The 15,027-nt window shown below is 36.9% G+C and overlaps 1 long non-coding RNA gene across 1 annotated transcript; it reads right to left on the bottom strand.

Moving 5' to 3' along the window:
* Positions 1-285: 285 nt before the first annotated feature.
* Positions 286-1,103, bottom strand: LOC142553425 (uncharacterized). The gene is made up of 3 exons (XR_012821946.1): positions 1,029-1,103; positions 593-785; positions 286-483 (listed from the first exon to the last, which is right to left on the bottom strand). It is a non-coding gene; the product is annotated as an uncharacterized LOC142553425 (long non-coding RNA).
* Between the last annotated feature and the right edge of the window lie 13,924 nt (positions 1,104-15,027).

Below are 15,027 nucleotides of genomic sequence, written 5' to 3'. Positions count from 1 at the left end.
ATTAATGTCATTTAAAGGGGGCTGAAATCCTTGAACTCTAAAGCACTTACATATTTTCTCTCAAATATTGCTTGTGTTCATCTGAAAACTTGCTGACTTTAGCATCGGAGTGGTCACGCCGTTCACCCATCCGGCGTCCATTCACGAGTTCTTTTCATTGTTTGCATGTGCCATCACAGCCATTATCCTCACTCAAGATTCCCAAATATTATAAATTGTTGATCTGATCCGTTGGAGATTCTTACCCGGCTCACCCATTTCAGCGAGATTATATCAATCATCGATGTGCTTCATGGGTTTTAAACACTCGTCATCTCGTGGAAGTCAACACCAGCTTAGGCACGCAACTCAATGATAATCATAGGAAAATATAACGCAATGTTGTTGTTGATGCTCAATTGAATTTGAAAGATCGAAAAGAAGTTTTCCCACACCGATCAAATAGGAGGTAATACAAACGGTTCAATGCAAAGAGCCTAGCACCTTGCCAAGCAACATAGAAACGATAGTGAGCCTAGCACCTTGGAAAATCAAATGCTGCATCTATCATAGTAAGATTCAAAGTAATTAAGCCCTTATAAAAAGTTTGTACCACAGGTCCAAGAGGTAGTTTGTGACATGGGCATCTCCACAGTAGATCCTTGTAGCGCTTCCATGCTCCGTACAATGATTCCTGCTCATATTGGACAAAGGCGGTGATGCCAACTCTCAACTCCATTGTCTTTGAAGGGGGAAGTGCTTAGTGTGAGACTCTTTGGCCATAATCTCCCAATTTGTGATGGAACCTGCAAGCAAATAATTCAACTAAGATTGAGCTCTATCTCTCGATGAAAAAGGAAATAAGAATAAGCATAAATTAATAGCATCTCAGAAATTCCATTATTTTTAAACGTATCGCATATCTCGAGGAAATTTTCTATATGAATGTTTGAATCGTCAAATTCGCTCCCAATATGGACTATGTTCTGAATCATCTGCATTATGGTCAGATTGATTTCAATTTTATTTGCATTCACAACTGATCGCACCATGCTCTGGCATTTCCCATCAAGAGAAGGTTGTGCATACTCCAGCATGTGTATGCTTCATGGCCTCTAGACATGTCAAAATGGGTTGGCGGGGCGGGCCAGCCCGCCACCCGCCACCCGCCAACTCGCCATTAGGCGGGGCGGGGCGGGCCTCTAAATGATTCAACCCAGCCCAACCCACCTTGGGCCGCGAGTTAGGCGGGATGACCCGTTTATTTTTTTAAGAAAAAAATGCTAAACATATTTCAGTCAAATAGTTTCATAAAATTATTAAAAACATTGAAATAAGAAATTAAGAAAGCATACAACATAATCCATAAAGAGTAAAGTGTTTAAAGCAAATATGAAGATTGAGACATGGAAGAGAACATAAAGTCGAGGAAAGAGACGGTTGTAAATTTTAAAATATATTATGTCTTCAACAATACACATAATTAGTAAATCTCCGTCGGGTCAACAAAATATCACTGCAACTCGCCGGACTTCAAACGAAACCACTCTTGGGTTCACAAACAACTGCTATGCTTAAAATTATTTTAAGATTCATGAATAAAATTTACATGAATTTCTTCCCTTTTGTTTTCTTTATGTATATCTGTAAATTTATCTTTTTTTATTTTCTTTATGTATATTTGTTGTAAGAGTAAATTATCAATAAATTTGTTCTACGAGTAAATTATCAATATATTTGTTCTAAGACATGGAGGAGCATGAAACTTATTTCAATTTTTATATAAAATTTAAAACTTAAAAATATAAAATTTTATCCTGGCCCGCCCCGTTTGGGCTCGACTCGTCTTGACCCGTAACCCAAACGGGCTCAGCCCATTTGAGCCGCCTCGAAACGGGCTGCTATTTTATCAACCCAGCCCGTTCAATTTTTATAGCGGGGCGGGCCGGCCCGGCGGACCTAACCCAATTTGACAAGTCTAATGGCCTCTCCTGAAGTTGTTGTTATCCCTCCTCATGTCTTACTTACTTCTTTTTGTGCGGTCATATTAAATTTTTGTTTCCTCCTTTTGTGAAAATTTCTCTCGATTTTTGGATCTAACGGGTCAAGTTCCAAGTCAATGGATCGTGGCATGTAGTAGAGAATGGATCTGTGATAAAAAGAATCGTGTTAGCTTCACGAACATTAAATAAAACTAAATCAAATAACTGAAAATAAAATCGATATAAGCCCTCGAAAACGGTGCCAAAAACCCAATCGAGCTTTTCTTGCACAGAAAAATCCCCAAAATAAAATTTAAACTGTGTTTCTCGAAATAATAGCGAGTGCATGAGTCAAGTTATATCATAGTGTATTGAGTACAAGTATTGCTCATACAGAGACTGTGTACACAATTATTGTTTTCAAAATTTTATTCTTTAGTGAGGGTAAACGATTATCTGATGTGAATATATCTGCTAAAAATTTAAAGATAATTATAATTCAACAAGACAATAAAATCAAGTCAAGGAAAATCATAAAATCAAGTGAGAATGAATTTGTTATGAATTGTTCACATATCCCTCATTTATTTCAAATAACTAATCTCGACTATTACTTATATTTTTTACAAGATTCTCTAATTTATTAATACACTATCTAAAGAAATGTTAAACCAATTCAACACAATGAAACAACTGAATGTTTTTAATTATTTATCAAAGGTGATTGCATGCACGAGTTATGGAATCCCTTAGTTTTCGACCTATTAGACTATCACTATCAGCGTGTATTCAATTTCAGATGTCTAGCAAATCATAAATCTACGGATTATTTACTTGTTCATATTACAAACTAACTCACTTGAAATATAAAATATCATAAAAACTAGTTCCACTTAAATGATTTAAACACAAACAATAATATAATCAATCACATTAAAAAATTAATAACGAGATTAAATAAAACAATGTCTCCAAGTACGATCCCTTTAAATATCAGCGAATATAAAAATTTAGATACTAAACGTCATAATACATTTATAAAAACAAAGTCTTTAAACTAAAAATACTAAAAGAAGTGACGAACAGAAGAAACACTCCATGGAAATCCTTCTACTTGCTCCCTTGGCTCTCGTCTTTTCTTTTGCATCCGACAGCACTTCAAAAACGAATTATGTGTCAAAAGTTTGAATTATTCCCTCAATAACCATGTATTAGGCTTTCCATGTAGGTGATAGCCCATAAAAGTGGAAACAAATCAATGACATGTTTTCTGCATACTTTCTTGTAACCGGGCTCTCTAGGGCGGTCAAAATCACACGCCCTAGCGCGAGCTGCTCGCAAATCTGCATAATTTCTGGTACTCGGGCGCTCTGGGCAGACAATTTCACCCGCCCTAACGTGCCATGATCGGTGTAACATTTAATTTCAACTCGTTCGCACTGGTACGGTCAAAATAACATGTCCCAGCGAAAGTTTTGCGCAAATTTTACTTCTTTTTATCCTTTTGTGCACGGGGCGGGCAATTTCATCTGTCCTAGCTCACCATGCTCGCATATTGGCCCATATTTCCTTCTTTTTTGATCAAATCACCTACAAATCAACTGTAAACACATAAAGAAAAACTAATATGAAAAATACGAATAAATAAGATAAACGAAACATGCAATAATGAGATTCAAAATGACAAAATAAAATACGTAAAAATGATACACGTCAGTTTATTTTCACCTGACATGCCCGCAATATCAGAAAATATTTGCAAACAAAACTGTCGCACCCAATGAGACTGGAATATGCCGCAAAAGACATGAGGAAGCTCTGAGAAAGTAAAAGGAGTAGTTTGGGGAGCCTTCGATCGAAGAAATTGCACAAAATTTCATGTTCAAGGCATGGTTGAACGAATTAAAGGCCAACCACATGACCGTGTTGTGACTATAGAAATATTTATAAGCCCCAAATGCGTGTTGGAGAAATAATGCAAGGGAGTTATAGGAATTGTCATAGCATCTTGTCAGTGGTATCCTAGCTTATGTGAAGGCAGCAGTGAGTCAAACTATCAGATCAATGAGAGCGAGGGGAGTAACCAACCCAAAAAGGTTGAACAAGGTTCAGGGAGTTCCAAAGCAAGTGACATTCATTGCCCAATCTCAACACTCCCTAGTGATCGAGCAAAACTTGCACTGTGAAATTCTCGGTAAAAAGTCAATAAAATCCGAGCTCATATAATCACAAGTGCACAATGTCAAATAATAAAATAGTGTACACGAGTACGGGTATCGTTCCTCCAGAGGCTGTGTTTCACAATTATTATTTCCAACTATTAAACTTTTAGCAACGATGATTTGAATAATTACTTACTATTAGAATGATTAAATAATCAATTACTAAATGATTCAACGATGAGATGATGAAATGAGCAAATTAATATGAGTAATTAAGGATTCAATGGCAAATGAATTTGTTGAGAATCTTGGTTCACTTACCCCTCGTTAATTTAATTAATTCGATTCGGACAATGATCCACGCTTTTGACAGGATTTCCTAACCAATTGAACACGTCCTCTAGAGTTATGTCAAACTAATTCAACATAGTGAAGTAATTAAATCTTTTTAATTATTTATTAAGAGTGAATTGCATGTCGCTCTATAAAATCTCCTAACTTTCGACCTATTGGAATATGACTATCAACGTGCATCCGATTTCATATATCTATGAAAATTATAAATCTACGGACTATGCTACTCGTTCCTATCACAAGTTATTCTCTCGAACTCACTCGCAATATGAGATTATTATTAAAGTTAGCTATTCTTTAATAATGCAAAGAAAAAAACAGCACAATCAAGAATCAATTAAAATTCGAGAGTTAAATTAATTAAACACGGTTTTGGGGTAGGATCCCCTTAAATCCCAACAAATATGAAAAATTAGCTCCTAGAATTCATGATAAAAATATGCAAAACAATGTTTAAACAAGAAGTTATAAGCTAGAAATACTAGACTTGGCTAAAACGCGAAGAACGGTGCCTGGAAATCTTGAAATTCTTCAACTCCAAGTCCTTTTTCTCTCCTCCAAGCTTCAATGGCTGCTGAAAAGTCCTCTCCTCCTCCCTTATTTTTGTGTCTTAGGGTTTTTGTGACAGCCTCCTTCCTTCCAAGTTGGAAACAAGTCAAAAGAGAAATTTCCTTCTTTACTCGCGCTGGGGCGGTCGAGAAATACCACCCTAGCACGAGGTCCTCTATCCCACCATCTTCAGTTCTGGTTGATTTTTCGTCTTTTCCGCCATTCTCTTGCTCATTCATACAACTCGGTGAGCGGTGATCAAATGCAATAAATTAAGATAAAATGATCGAATGTGGACTTCAAGCAGACAAAATGATGTAAACTAAGACTCACATGATGTAATAAAATACTTAAATACAACCTCTATCACCTAGTTGTGATAAAGGGTACACACCACCATATATAATAGAATAGGTTTTTGGCAAAAAGAATCAATCACGTATACGTGAACATGGAAATGAAGAGCACCAGGTAAATCATGTTGTTGTGACTGATTATATCCATCAACCTAAATCATAAAAGGATTTGACTAGTAATGGATTTCAGGGAGTGAATAGTGAAGTAGATGCTCGAGGGGCACAAACCTCCAAAGGGGAGTCAAGAGGCAAAAGTAACTGTAAGTATCATGATTCATTTAATCATGCACTAAAGTTTGTCGTATTTTGAAAGCTATTTTGCAGGATAAAATAAACAAGAGAATACTTAAATTCCCCCCCACCCCCAAAAAATAAAAAATAAAAAATAAAAGAGGTCGTGACAATTGGTAACTATCTATTTTCTCCCATAGTCTCTAAGAATGCAAATTTTCAAATTTATATGCATTTTGAATCGGAAAATAAAGCAAAAAAAAAAGTAGAGGACTCCAAAGAGGAAAATAAATAAGTGTTTGATCACCAAAGGACAAATGTTCAAGGCTAGTACTAGGAATAATGAGGCAAGAACAAGCTCATTTCAACATAATAACTCTAGAAATGGCAAGGAGCCCTCTGCCTTTATGACGAGGTACCAACATTTCTCTAGACAAACAGTTTCAGCCAAAATAGTCCATGGTTATGAAGGAGTCATCTAAAAAATGTCATGCATTCATCTACCGCCGATGTACGTGTAACAATTTCAATATCCAATCAAGATTTTCATGCATCAACAACACGTGTGTTCTGAACTAACGACGTGCATATATGTGATCAATTCAACATCATCATTGGCTACCTCGTACCAATCGAACACCAACTATCGACCACTTCTCATGTGACAAACACATAAAACGAGTAAAATACGATAAGACAAACAAAATGAACAAACTAAACAGCCACCCCCCAAATACAAATCATGCAATTTCCCATTGCACAAAACCACTAAAACAAATAGACAAACAATGGAGAAAATTAACATGGATGCTAAACAGAATGCATATGAAATTATAAAGAATAAAATGAATGCAAAGAAAATGAAGCACAAGGACTCCCCTGATCACTGCTCGTCCTCATCGTCATCGGGTGGCAAAACGCCAGACTCCTGATCGTCTGGCTGGGGGTAAGCATAACAGAATGGGAACGGAGGTGGGTATGCTGGTGGTGGTGTATAGGCTGAGGTGTTGACACACATGTGCAATCCCATACCGCGCACAAAAGACTCCATCAATGTCATGTACGCGCTGTTGACGACGTTGTAACGATCCTGATGAACCGCAAAAGCACACAGCTCATCAACCTTATCATTAATTGCCCGCCGTCTAGGCTGTGTGGGCAGCGGTGGGCGACTAGCTACGGCTTCATCCTCAGCCACCTCTGGGAAGTCTAAAGCGCTCTTTCCCAGTTTGTTTTCATCCAAAAGTTGTCAATGGGTTTCAGCAGTTGCAACCATTCATCATCAACATTGACGACGCACCCTGCTCGCACTCACAGCTCCGTAATGATAGTGGGGAAAAATAGGGCAATGTTGGGGCTGTGTATCGACTGCTGAATTTGAGAGAAAATCAACATGCCCACATTTATCGGAATACCCACCATCAGTACATATACCATAGTAGTTCTTCTAAAAATCACCGGTGTGGGACATCGGCATCAACCGCTTTGAAGAAAAGCGTACCACATCGCAGGCCTAACCCGCAAGTATTTTTCAAGAAAAAAACTAGGAGTCTTCCAAATAGCCCCTCGGGTAACAAATTGTTTGCATAATTAATTCAAAGTCCGGGTTGACTATTAACTCCTCTAATTCCGATTCATCCACAACAGGGTACACTACAATTCATTCAAGTTGGCAGAGTCAATGGAGATTAACTTACCCCGAACCATAGCCTTTCCATCGCTTTGCTCGGCGGCATTTGAAAGCATAAGCAAAAGGAATATTAATGTGCAATTTCTTAGATACTTCAAGAAAATAACGGAATTGCGCGTCAATTTTAGCTTTTTTCAATGATGCAGGAAAAGGTAGAGGAATAAAAATTCTAGGTTGTGTAGTGGGTGCCGGTGAAGAGTTAGTACACTTACTTGTGGATGTGTCAGCCGATTCCTCTCCTCCCCTTTTTTCCTTCCCCTCTTGTTCAAGTACGTTTCCATTCCTCAATGTTATAGCCTTTACTTGCTCTTTCGGATTAGTTTCAGTGTTGCTTGGCAAGGTGCCCGGGGCTCTACTAGTGATCATCTTAGCCAACTACCCTATCTGATTTTCCAACCCCTTTATCGATGCATCCTAGTTCTGTAGTCTAGTTTCAGTGGATGAGAGAAAATTAGACATCATCTGCTCTAAATTAGATTTTTCCTCTCTCGGCTCAGATCTATACATTGGTTGATTTACATAGTACTATCCTCCCTGTGGCCGATTGTTTTGACCACCCCATGAGAAGTTAGGATGTTGCCTCCATCCAGGATTATATTTGTTCGAGTATGGATCATTCCTAAGATGGTTTTGAGTCCCCACATAATTTACTGGTGCCTCATCTTGCACGTAGAAAGGATTACTGTCTTGACAATCCTTATCAAATTGTTCCCCTCTGCATTTATCACATAATGTCTCTTAACGGCGCATCGTCGTCCCACTCACATTCAAGTTGTCTATCTTTCTATTCAATGCTTCTAATTGTGCAGTGACAGCCAAAAAATCAGTTACATGGTGAACTCCTACACTTCTCCTCTGATTATTTCTCTGAGATCGAGGATGATAATTGCTAGCAGCCATCTCCTCCAACAACTCATCCTTCTTCAGCAGTTTTTCTCAAGAAATTTCCACAGGCCGCAACATCTATCATGGTACGATTAGAAGATATTAGACCATAATAAAAAGTTTGTACAACTAACCCAAGAGGCAGCTCATGATGTGGGCATCTTCGCAATAAATCTTTGTAGCGCTCCCAGGCCTCGTAGAGTGACTTCTGCTCAAATTGAGAGAAGGTGGTTATGTCCACTCGCAACTTCATGGTCTTTGATGGAGGAAAATATTTCATGAGGAATGCCTTATCCATGTCTTCCCACGTCATGATTGAACCTACATGCAAACAATTCAACCAAGCTTTAGCTTTGTCACGTAAAGAAAAAGGAAACAAGCGCAGTCTAACAGCATCATCAGAAAATCCATTAAATTTAAAAATATCGCAAATTTCCAGAAAGTCTATGATGTGAGTGTTTGGATCATCTAGCGCAGTTCTCACAAACTGGACAGTATTCTAAATCATCTAAATCATGGCTGGTTTGATATCAAAATGGTTCTCCCTGATGGTTGGTCTCACTATGCTTGGACGTGCTCCATCAAGCGAATGTTGTGCTTACTCCAGCATGGGTATGCGCCTTGGATCCTCGACTTGTAGGTCTTCATGATGCTCTTCCTCACGCTCGTTCATATTCATCATGTCTTCAAGACTCTGTTGTTGTCTTCGTCTGCGGCGGGTTTTTTTAATCTCGGGATCGAATAACTCAAGTTCATATTCAAGAGACTTTGGCATACACCGAAATGGATATCTACAAAGAAATTGGAGATGTCAATACAAATAAAATAAAATAAAGATTGCTAAAGTAAATAAATGAAAATAAAGTTGTAGATTAACAGTCCCCGGCAACGGCGTCAAAAACCTGATCGAGCAAAACTTGCACTGTGAATCCTTCGATAAAAAGTCAATGAAATTCGAGCTCGGTATAATCGCAAGTGCACAGTGTCAAGTAATAATATAGTGTACACGAGTACGAGTATCGTTCCTCCAGAGGCTGTGTTTCACAATTATTATTTCCAACTATTAAACTTTTACCAACGATGATTTGAATGATTACTTACTACTAGAATGATTAAATAATCAATTACTAAATGATTCAACGATGAGATGATCAAATGAGCAAATTAATATGAGTAAGTAAGGATTCAATGGCAAATGAATTTGTTGAGAATCTTAGTTCACCTATCCCTTGTTAATTTAATTAATTCGATTCGACAATGATCCACGCTTTTGAAAGGATTTCATAACCAATTGAACACACGCCTTCTCGAGCTATTCCAAACTAATTCAACAAAGTGAAGTAATTAAATTTCTTTAATTATTTATCAATTGTGAATTGCATGTCACTCTATGAAATCACTCAACTTTCGACCTATTGGATTATTACTATCAACATGTATCTGATTTCATATTTCTATGCAAATTGTAAATTCACATACTATGATACTCGTTCATATCACAAATTATTCTCTCAAACTCACTCGCAATATAAGATTATTATTAAAGTTAGCTACTCTTTAATAATGCAAAGAAAAACAATAGCATAATCAAGAATCAATCAAAAATCGAGAGTTATTGTTTCAAGGTAGGATCCCATAAATTCCAACAAATATGAAAAGTTAGCTCCTAGAATTCATGATAAAATATGCAAAACAATGTTTAAAAAATAAGTTCTAAACTAGAAATACTAGACTTGGCTAAAACGCGAAGAACAGTCTCCCGGAAATCTTGAAAATCTTCAACTCTAAGCCTTTTCTCTCCTCCAAGCTTCAGTGACTGCTGAAAAGTCCTCTCCTCCTCCCTTGTTTTAATGTCCTAGGGTTTTTGTGGCAGCCTCCTTCCTTCCATGCTGGAAACAAGCCAAAAGGCAAATTTCTTTCTTTACTCACGCTAGGGCGGTCGAGAATTACAGCCCTAGCACGAGGACCTCTGTCCGTTGGTTATTCTTCAACCTCTCGCGCTGGACAACCACCCCAGCGCGAGATCCTTTATCGAACTTGGTTATTCTTCATCCACTCGTGCTGGGGCAGTCGAGATATACCGCCCTAGCACGAGGTCTTCTGTCCCACCATCTTCAGTTCTGGTTGAATTTTCATCTTTTCTGTCATTCTCCTGCACATTAGTACAACTCGGTGAATGGTGATTAAATGCAATAATTTAAGATAAAATGACAAAAATGTGGACTTCATGCGGACAAAATGATGCAAACTAAGACTCACACGATGCAATAAAATACTTAAATACGAACTCTATCACCTAGTCGTGATAAAAGGGTACACACCACCACAGATAATAGAATAGGATTTTGGCGAAAAGAATCAATCAAGTGTACGTGAAAATGGAAATGAAGAGCAACAAGTAAATCATGTTGTTGTGACTGATTATATCCATCAACCTATATCATACAAGGATGTGACTGGTAATGGATTTCAAGAAGTGAATACTGAAACAGATGCTCGAAGGGCACAAACCTACAAAGGGGAGTCAATAGGAAAAAGTAATTGTAAGTATCGTGATTTCATTTAATCATGCACTAAAGTTTGTCGTACTTTGAAGGCTATTTTGCAGGATAAAATCAACAGGAGAATACTTAAATTCCCCCCCAAAAAAAAAGAGGACATGACAATTGGTAACTATCTGTTTCCTTCCTTGGCCTCTAAGAATGCAAAATTTTCAAATTTATGTGCATTTTAGAATCAGAAAATAAAGCAGAAAAAAGTAGAGGACTCCAAAGGGGAAAATAAAGAAGTGTTTGATCACCAAAGGACAAATTTTCAAGGCTAATACTAGGAATGATGAGGCAAGAACAAGCTCGTTTCAACATAATAATTCTAGAAATGGTAGGGAGCTCTCTGCCTTTGTGTCGAGGTACCAACAAACCTACGTTGGAAGCCCATTGGTACATGATAAGCTCCAGAAAATCACAAATACATGAGCAACAATTCACTAGGGAGTTTATGTCAACACATAGCCAACACTCATATCAATATTATCTGTTATCAACAATATATATATATATATATATAGTTGGCCAGAAATTGACATAGCTGCAGCAAATACAATGATACATCAATCTCCCCCATCGGGAAACAATCAAGCAAATATACATGAAGGCCAACCAATGGCCAAATAAATCCAAATACATAAGCTTACACAAAGTAAACGAGTTAGGAAAGGTGTAAGTCTAGAAGAATGGGTAAGGGGAGTATCTAAGACAGAGGCCATCACTGGTAGTTGTGACATCAGGACAGGCTGGTGGAACGATTGTAGCCACAGAAGAGGAGTCAAGTGGATTTGAAGATGCCCCAACAAATTGGGATATGGAAATTATCCCCAATAGCATATCTATCAACCAGAGAGTACGAAGTTAAGATCAAGCAACCATCAACTCCCCATATGGAATAAAAAGTCAGAAAGTTTGTACATGTCCTCCGTCATAAATTGAGGGATAGTATTTGAGGCGAGCCCAAATAAAGTGGATTGACCACAGTGTTCTAAATGACGGTCGAGGCGGTCGTCTAGGTACCGCCTAGCCCTCAACTACACCGCCTATGCATGAGGCGGGTGTTTTAGGCGGCCCAAACTATATGACGTTGGGAGGCGGGTCGAGGCGGCGAGCAGGCGGGCGGTCAAGATTTTTAAGTTGTAGTCAACAATTTTAAAAACATAGTCAACAGTTTTAAAAACCTAGTCAAAGTCAACAAATTTTAAATATCAAAACCCTAGCACACCTCACTTTCTTTAATTTATTTTTGGTTTTCACTCTCAACTCTCAAGTCTCAACCACCACACCTTAGTTATGTTTAGTCTACTACTTGTTCTAATGATGGATAATTGATTAAAATTTTGAAATTTAAATTTAGTGTTTTGGTCAAAGTAATTATATTACTTTGTTAGCATAATAGCATTGATATGATGATGAATCTTTATTAATTGCACATTATCTAGATGATATTATATTGTATGAAGCTTATTTTTGCTTAAATATTATTTAATTGCACATTTTACATAAAAAATGATGACTGTTTGTAATTATATTGCATGATTATATCTGATTATCTATAAAAAATTACTTTAAAAAATTCAACCGCCTAGGCGGCCGAGGCGGTAACCACCCCACCACCGCCTCCCGCCATTTACAACCTTGATTGACCATAACCAATTGCAAATATAAAAAGGTGGCACAAGGAATTCAGAGGTTAACAAACCTTGTCAAGTCAAGGTCAACCAATGATCACCTTGCTATAACCATTATAGTGAAGGTTAATGAATGGAAAAACAGCACAAAGCGATCCAAATTCACACATGAGTTTCACATAAGCAAAAAACCAAGGCACGATGAAATATTCATGCAAGAACATAAAAAATTTTCTCAGTAAATTTGAAGCCAGAGTACAACATGATGCATCGATTAAAACGGAAAAAACAAGGACTCCTCAAATCAAGGTCATCAAACAATTTCACAATTTGTCCAAGGCATAGCCAAAACATTACTGAATTCGTTGCAAAGTTATCATAAAGGCAGAAAACTAAAACAACGAGCACACAAGGTGCACCACGTAGCAAAAAATTTCGAGAATCATAAACCACTACATGGCAAGACTATCAATCATTTGCTCATGCCTCAAGAAGCGTCAAAGCACGTTAAGAAATGCACTCAAGAGTCGAAATGAAAGACTCCTTCAATCCTGACAATAACCAAACTTTATGTACCAATTCCGCTCTTTCAATAATTCAAATAATGTAATACATGAACATATATAAAGGTGATTTGAGTATGAGTACACAAAATTAAAAGAAAAAAAGAAGATAACTACATGTGCTCATGGGACATGGAGAGTTAACTTGAGGAGTAACTTGGGCTGTGGTCATATCAACAGTAGGGGAGACAACTAGATGGACAATCGGGAACAAGTTTGGGGATGACCAATGTTTGTAGACTTCATTTGGACAAACTGGCAAATATCATTAAGTCGCAAGGGTGACACAACGATGGTTGAGAAGGACCGCACAATCTTGACAGATTTTGCTCAAAGTTAGACATAGATCCTGAGATTCATAAGCAACAAAGAGATGTAATAAATATACTTCCTCAGGCTTACTATGATGATCTGGCTCAAATCTGACCAAAACATCTCTTTGAAAGGGATATAATCTTTTTTTTTTTTTGTTACAAAGTCAACTAAAGCACCAACGACAACTCGCGAAGAGCTAAAAAAAATAATAAAACATGAGTGTTCAAAAGAGTGAAGAAATAAATAGTTTTTTGCAGAAAATTTTGGAGAAGGAGAAGAAAAGGAAAGCGGGCATTCAAAATTTTGAATTTGGACCAAAGCCCAAAATTTTACTCCTTGGTTCTAGACCAAGTTCACGGTCTAATTTTTATAATAAAACATGGGATTCGTGAACTTTACTTGAAATGAGTTGGACTTACAAGATTTATAATCAGGTACTTTGGCCCAATGAATCAATACCTACGGTGGCGTTTGTTGGAGCTAAATTTTAATTAAGCCCAAACTGGTTGAGTCCGAGCCCAAGAAGAATGATGGTAGCTAGAAAATCAAATAAGCTCGTCAATTCACATGTTTGAATAAATCAATTAGGATTAAGTCTCTTATGAGATGGTCTCACGAGTCTTTATCTGTGAGACAGGTCAACCCTACCGATATTCACAATAAAAAATAATATTATTAGCATAAAAAGTAATACTTTTTCATGGATGACCCAAATAAGATATTTGTCTCAATAAATACGACCCGTGAGACTGTCTAACACAAGTGTTTGTCATCAATCAGTGTACAGATAGTGATAGATCGTGGGAGATCATGGGAGTAGGGAAACCTCTCAAAATCTGAAGAAAAATATCAGCAGAAAAAAAGAAAAAATTTGGCTTAAATTTTTATTATAAAAATATATTTTTCTCATTTTTTCACACATTTTCGCCTTTTTCGTGCTTCTACGTTATTATTCGACCTTTTTCCACGCTTAGACACTGGACTATAATATCTCAAAGTCCTCAATTTTCTTCAAGTACACTACTCGAGTTGAAAAGTCTAATAAAATTTCGAAGTAATCAATAAAATATAATATTACCGAATTTTTATTGGAATTGATCGTCGGAAAACAGTTTAAAATGGTCTTCTACGTCTGTATATATATAGATTAATGATCTTTTATTTTGTCGAAGTTTGATTTTAGCATGATAAATTTGTTTTTCAAAATATATATTTAGTCCAAATTCTCCAAGAATTCTGAATTTCAACTGGACAAGTGAGCAAAATTGGACTGAGATGGCGAAATAGCAATTTATTATATAAATACAAATAAATTTTGCCAAATTAGAGAAACAAAATAAACTCAGGCCTTGTCTCTCACAAGGCCGAGTATCCGACATATTAAAAAGAAACTGGACTCATGAAAATATGGCCCTAATGCTAAAACTAAAGCCTGGTCTCCCGGCAAATCTGCATGTATGTGTGTGTTTTTAAGTAACACGAATATATATATAGGTTTCTTGATATTCTCTCTTTGATCGTACTATCCAAATTTTGTGTGACAGACTCGTCCGAAAAAATATTATAAAGAAAATTGAATTTCTAACCATTGATCAAACGTTCATTTACTCAAATAACTCAGGCATTCCTCAAAAGCATGATAACAGTCTTAGTGTCATGTATTCATGTTATTGTCCTTTTTATTCGTAAAATTTTTGGTTGATGCTAAATTTTTTAATCATGATAATGAGTTTGAACGACAATATTTCATTGATTTCTAGCTATAAATTCTTCTTTATTTTTTA

This window comes from Primulina tabacum, chromosome 8, assembly GCF_025594145.1.
Source record: "Primulina tabacum isolate GXHZ01 chromosome 8, ASM2559414v2, whole genome shotgun sequence".
NCBI lineage: Eukaryota > Viridiplantae > Streptophyta > Magnoliopsida > Lamiales > Gesneriaceae > Primulina > Primulina tabacum.
The sequence above is the reverse complement of the archived record's forward strand: the minus strand, read 5'-3'. Positions and strand labels throughout refer to the sequence as shown.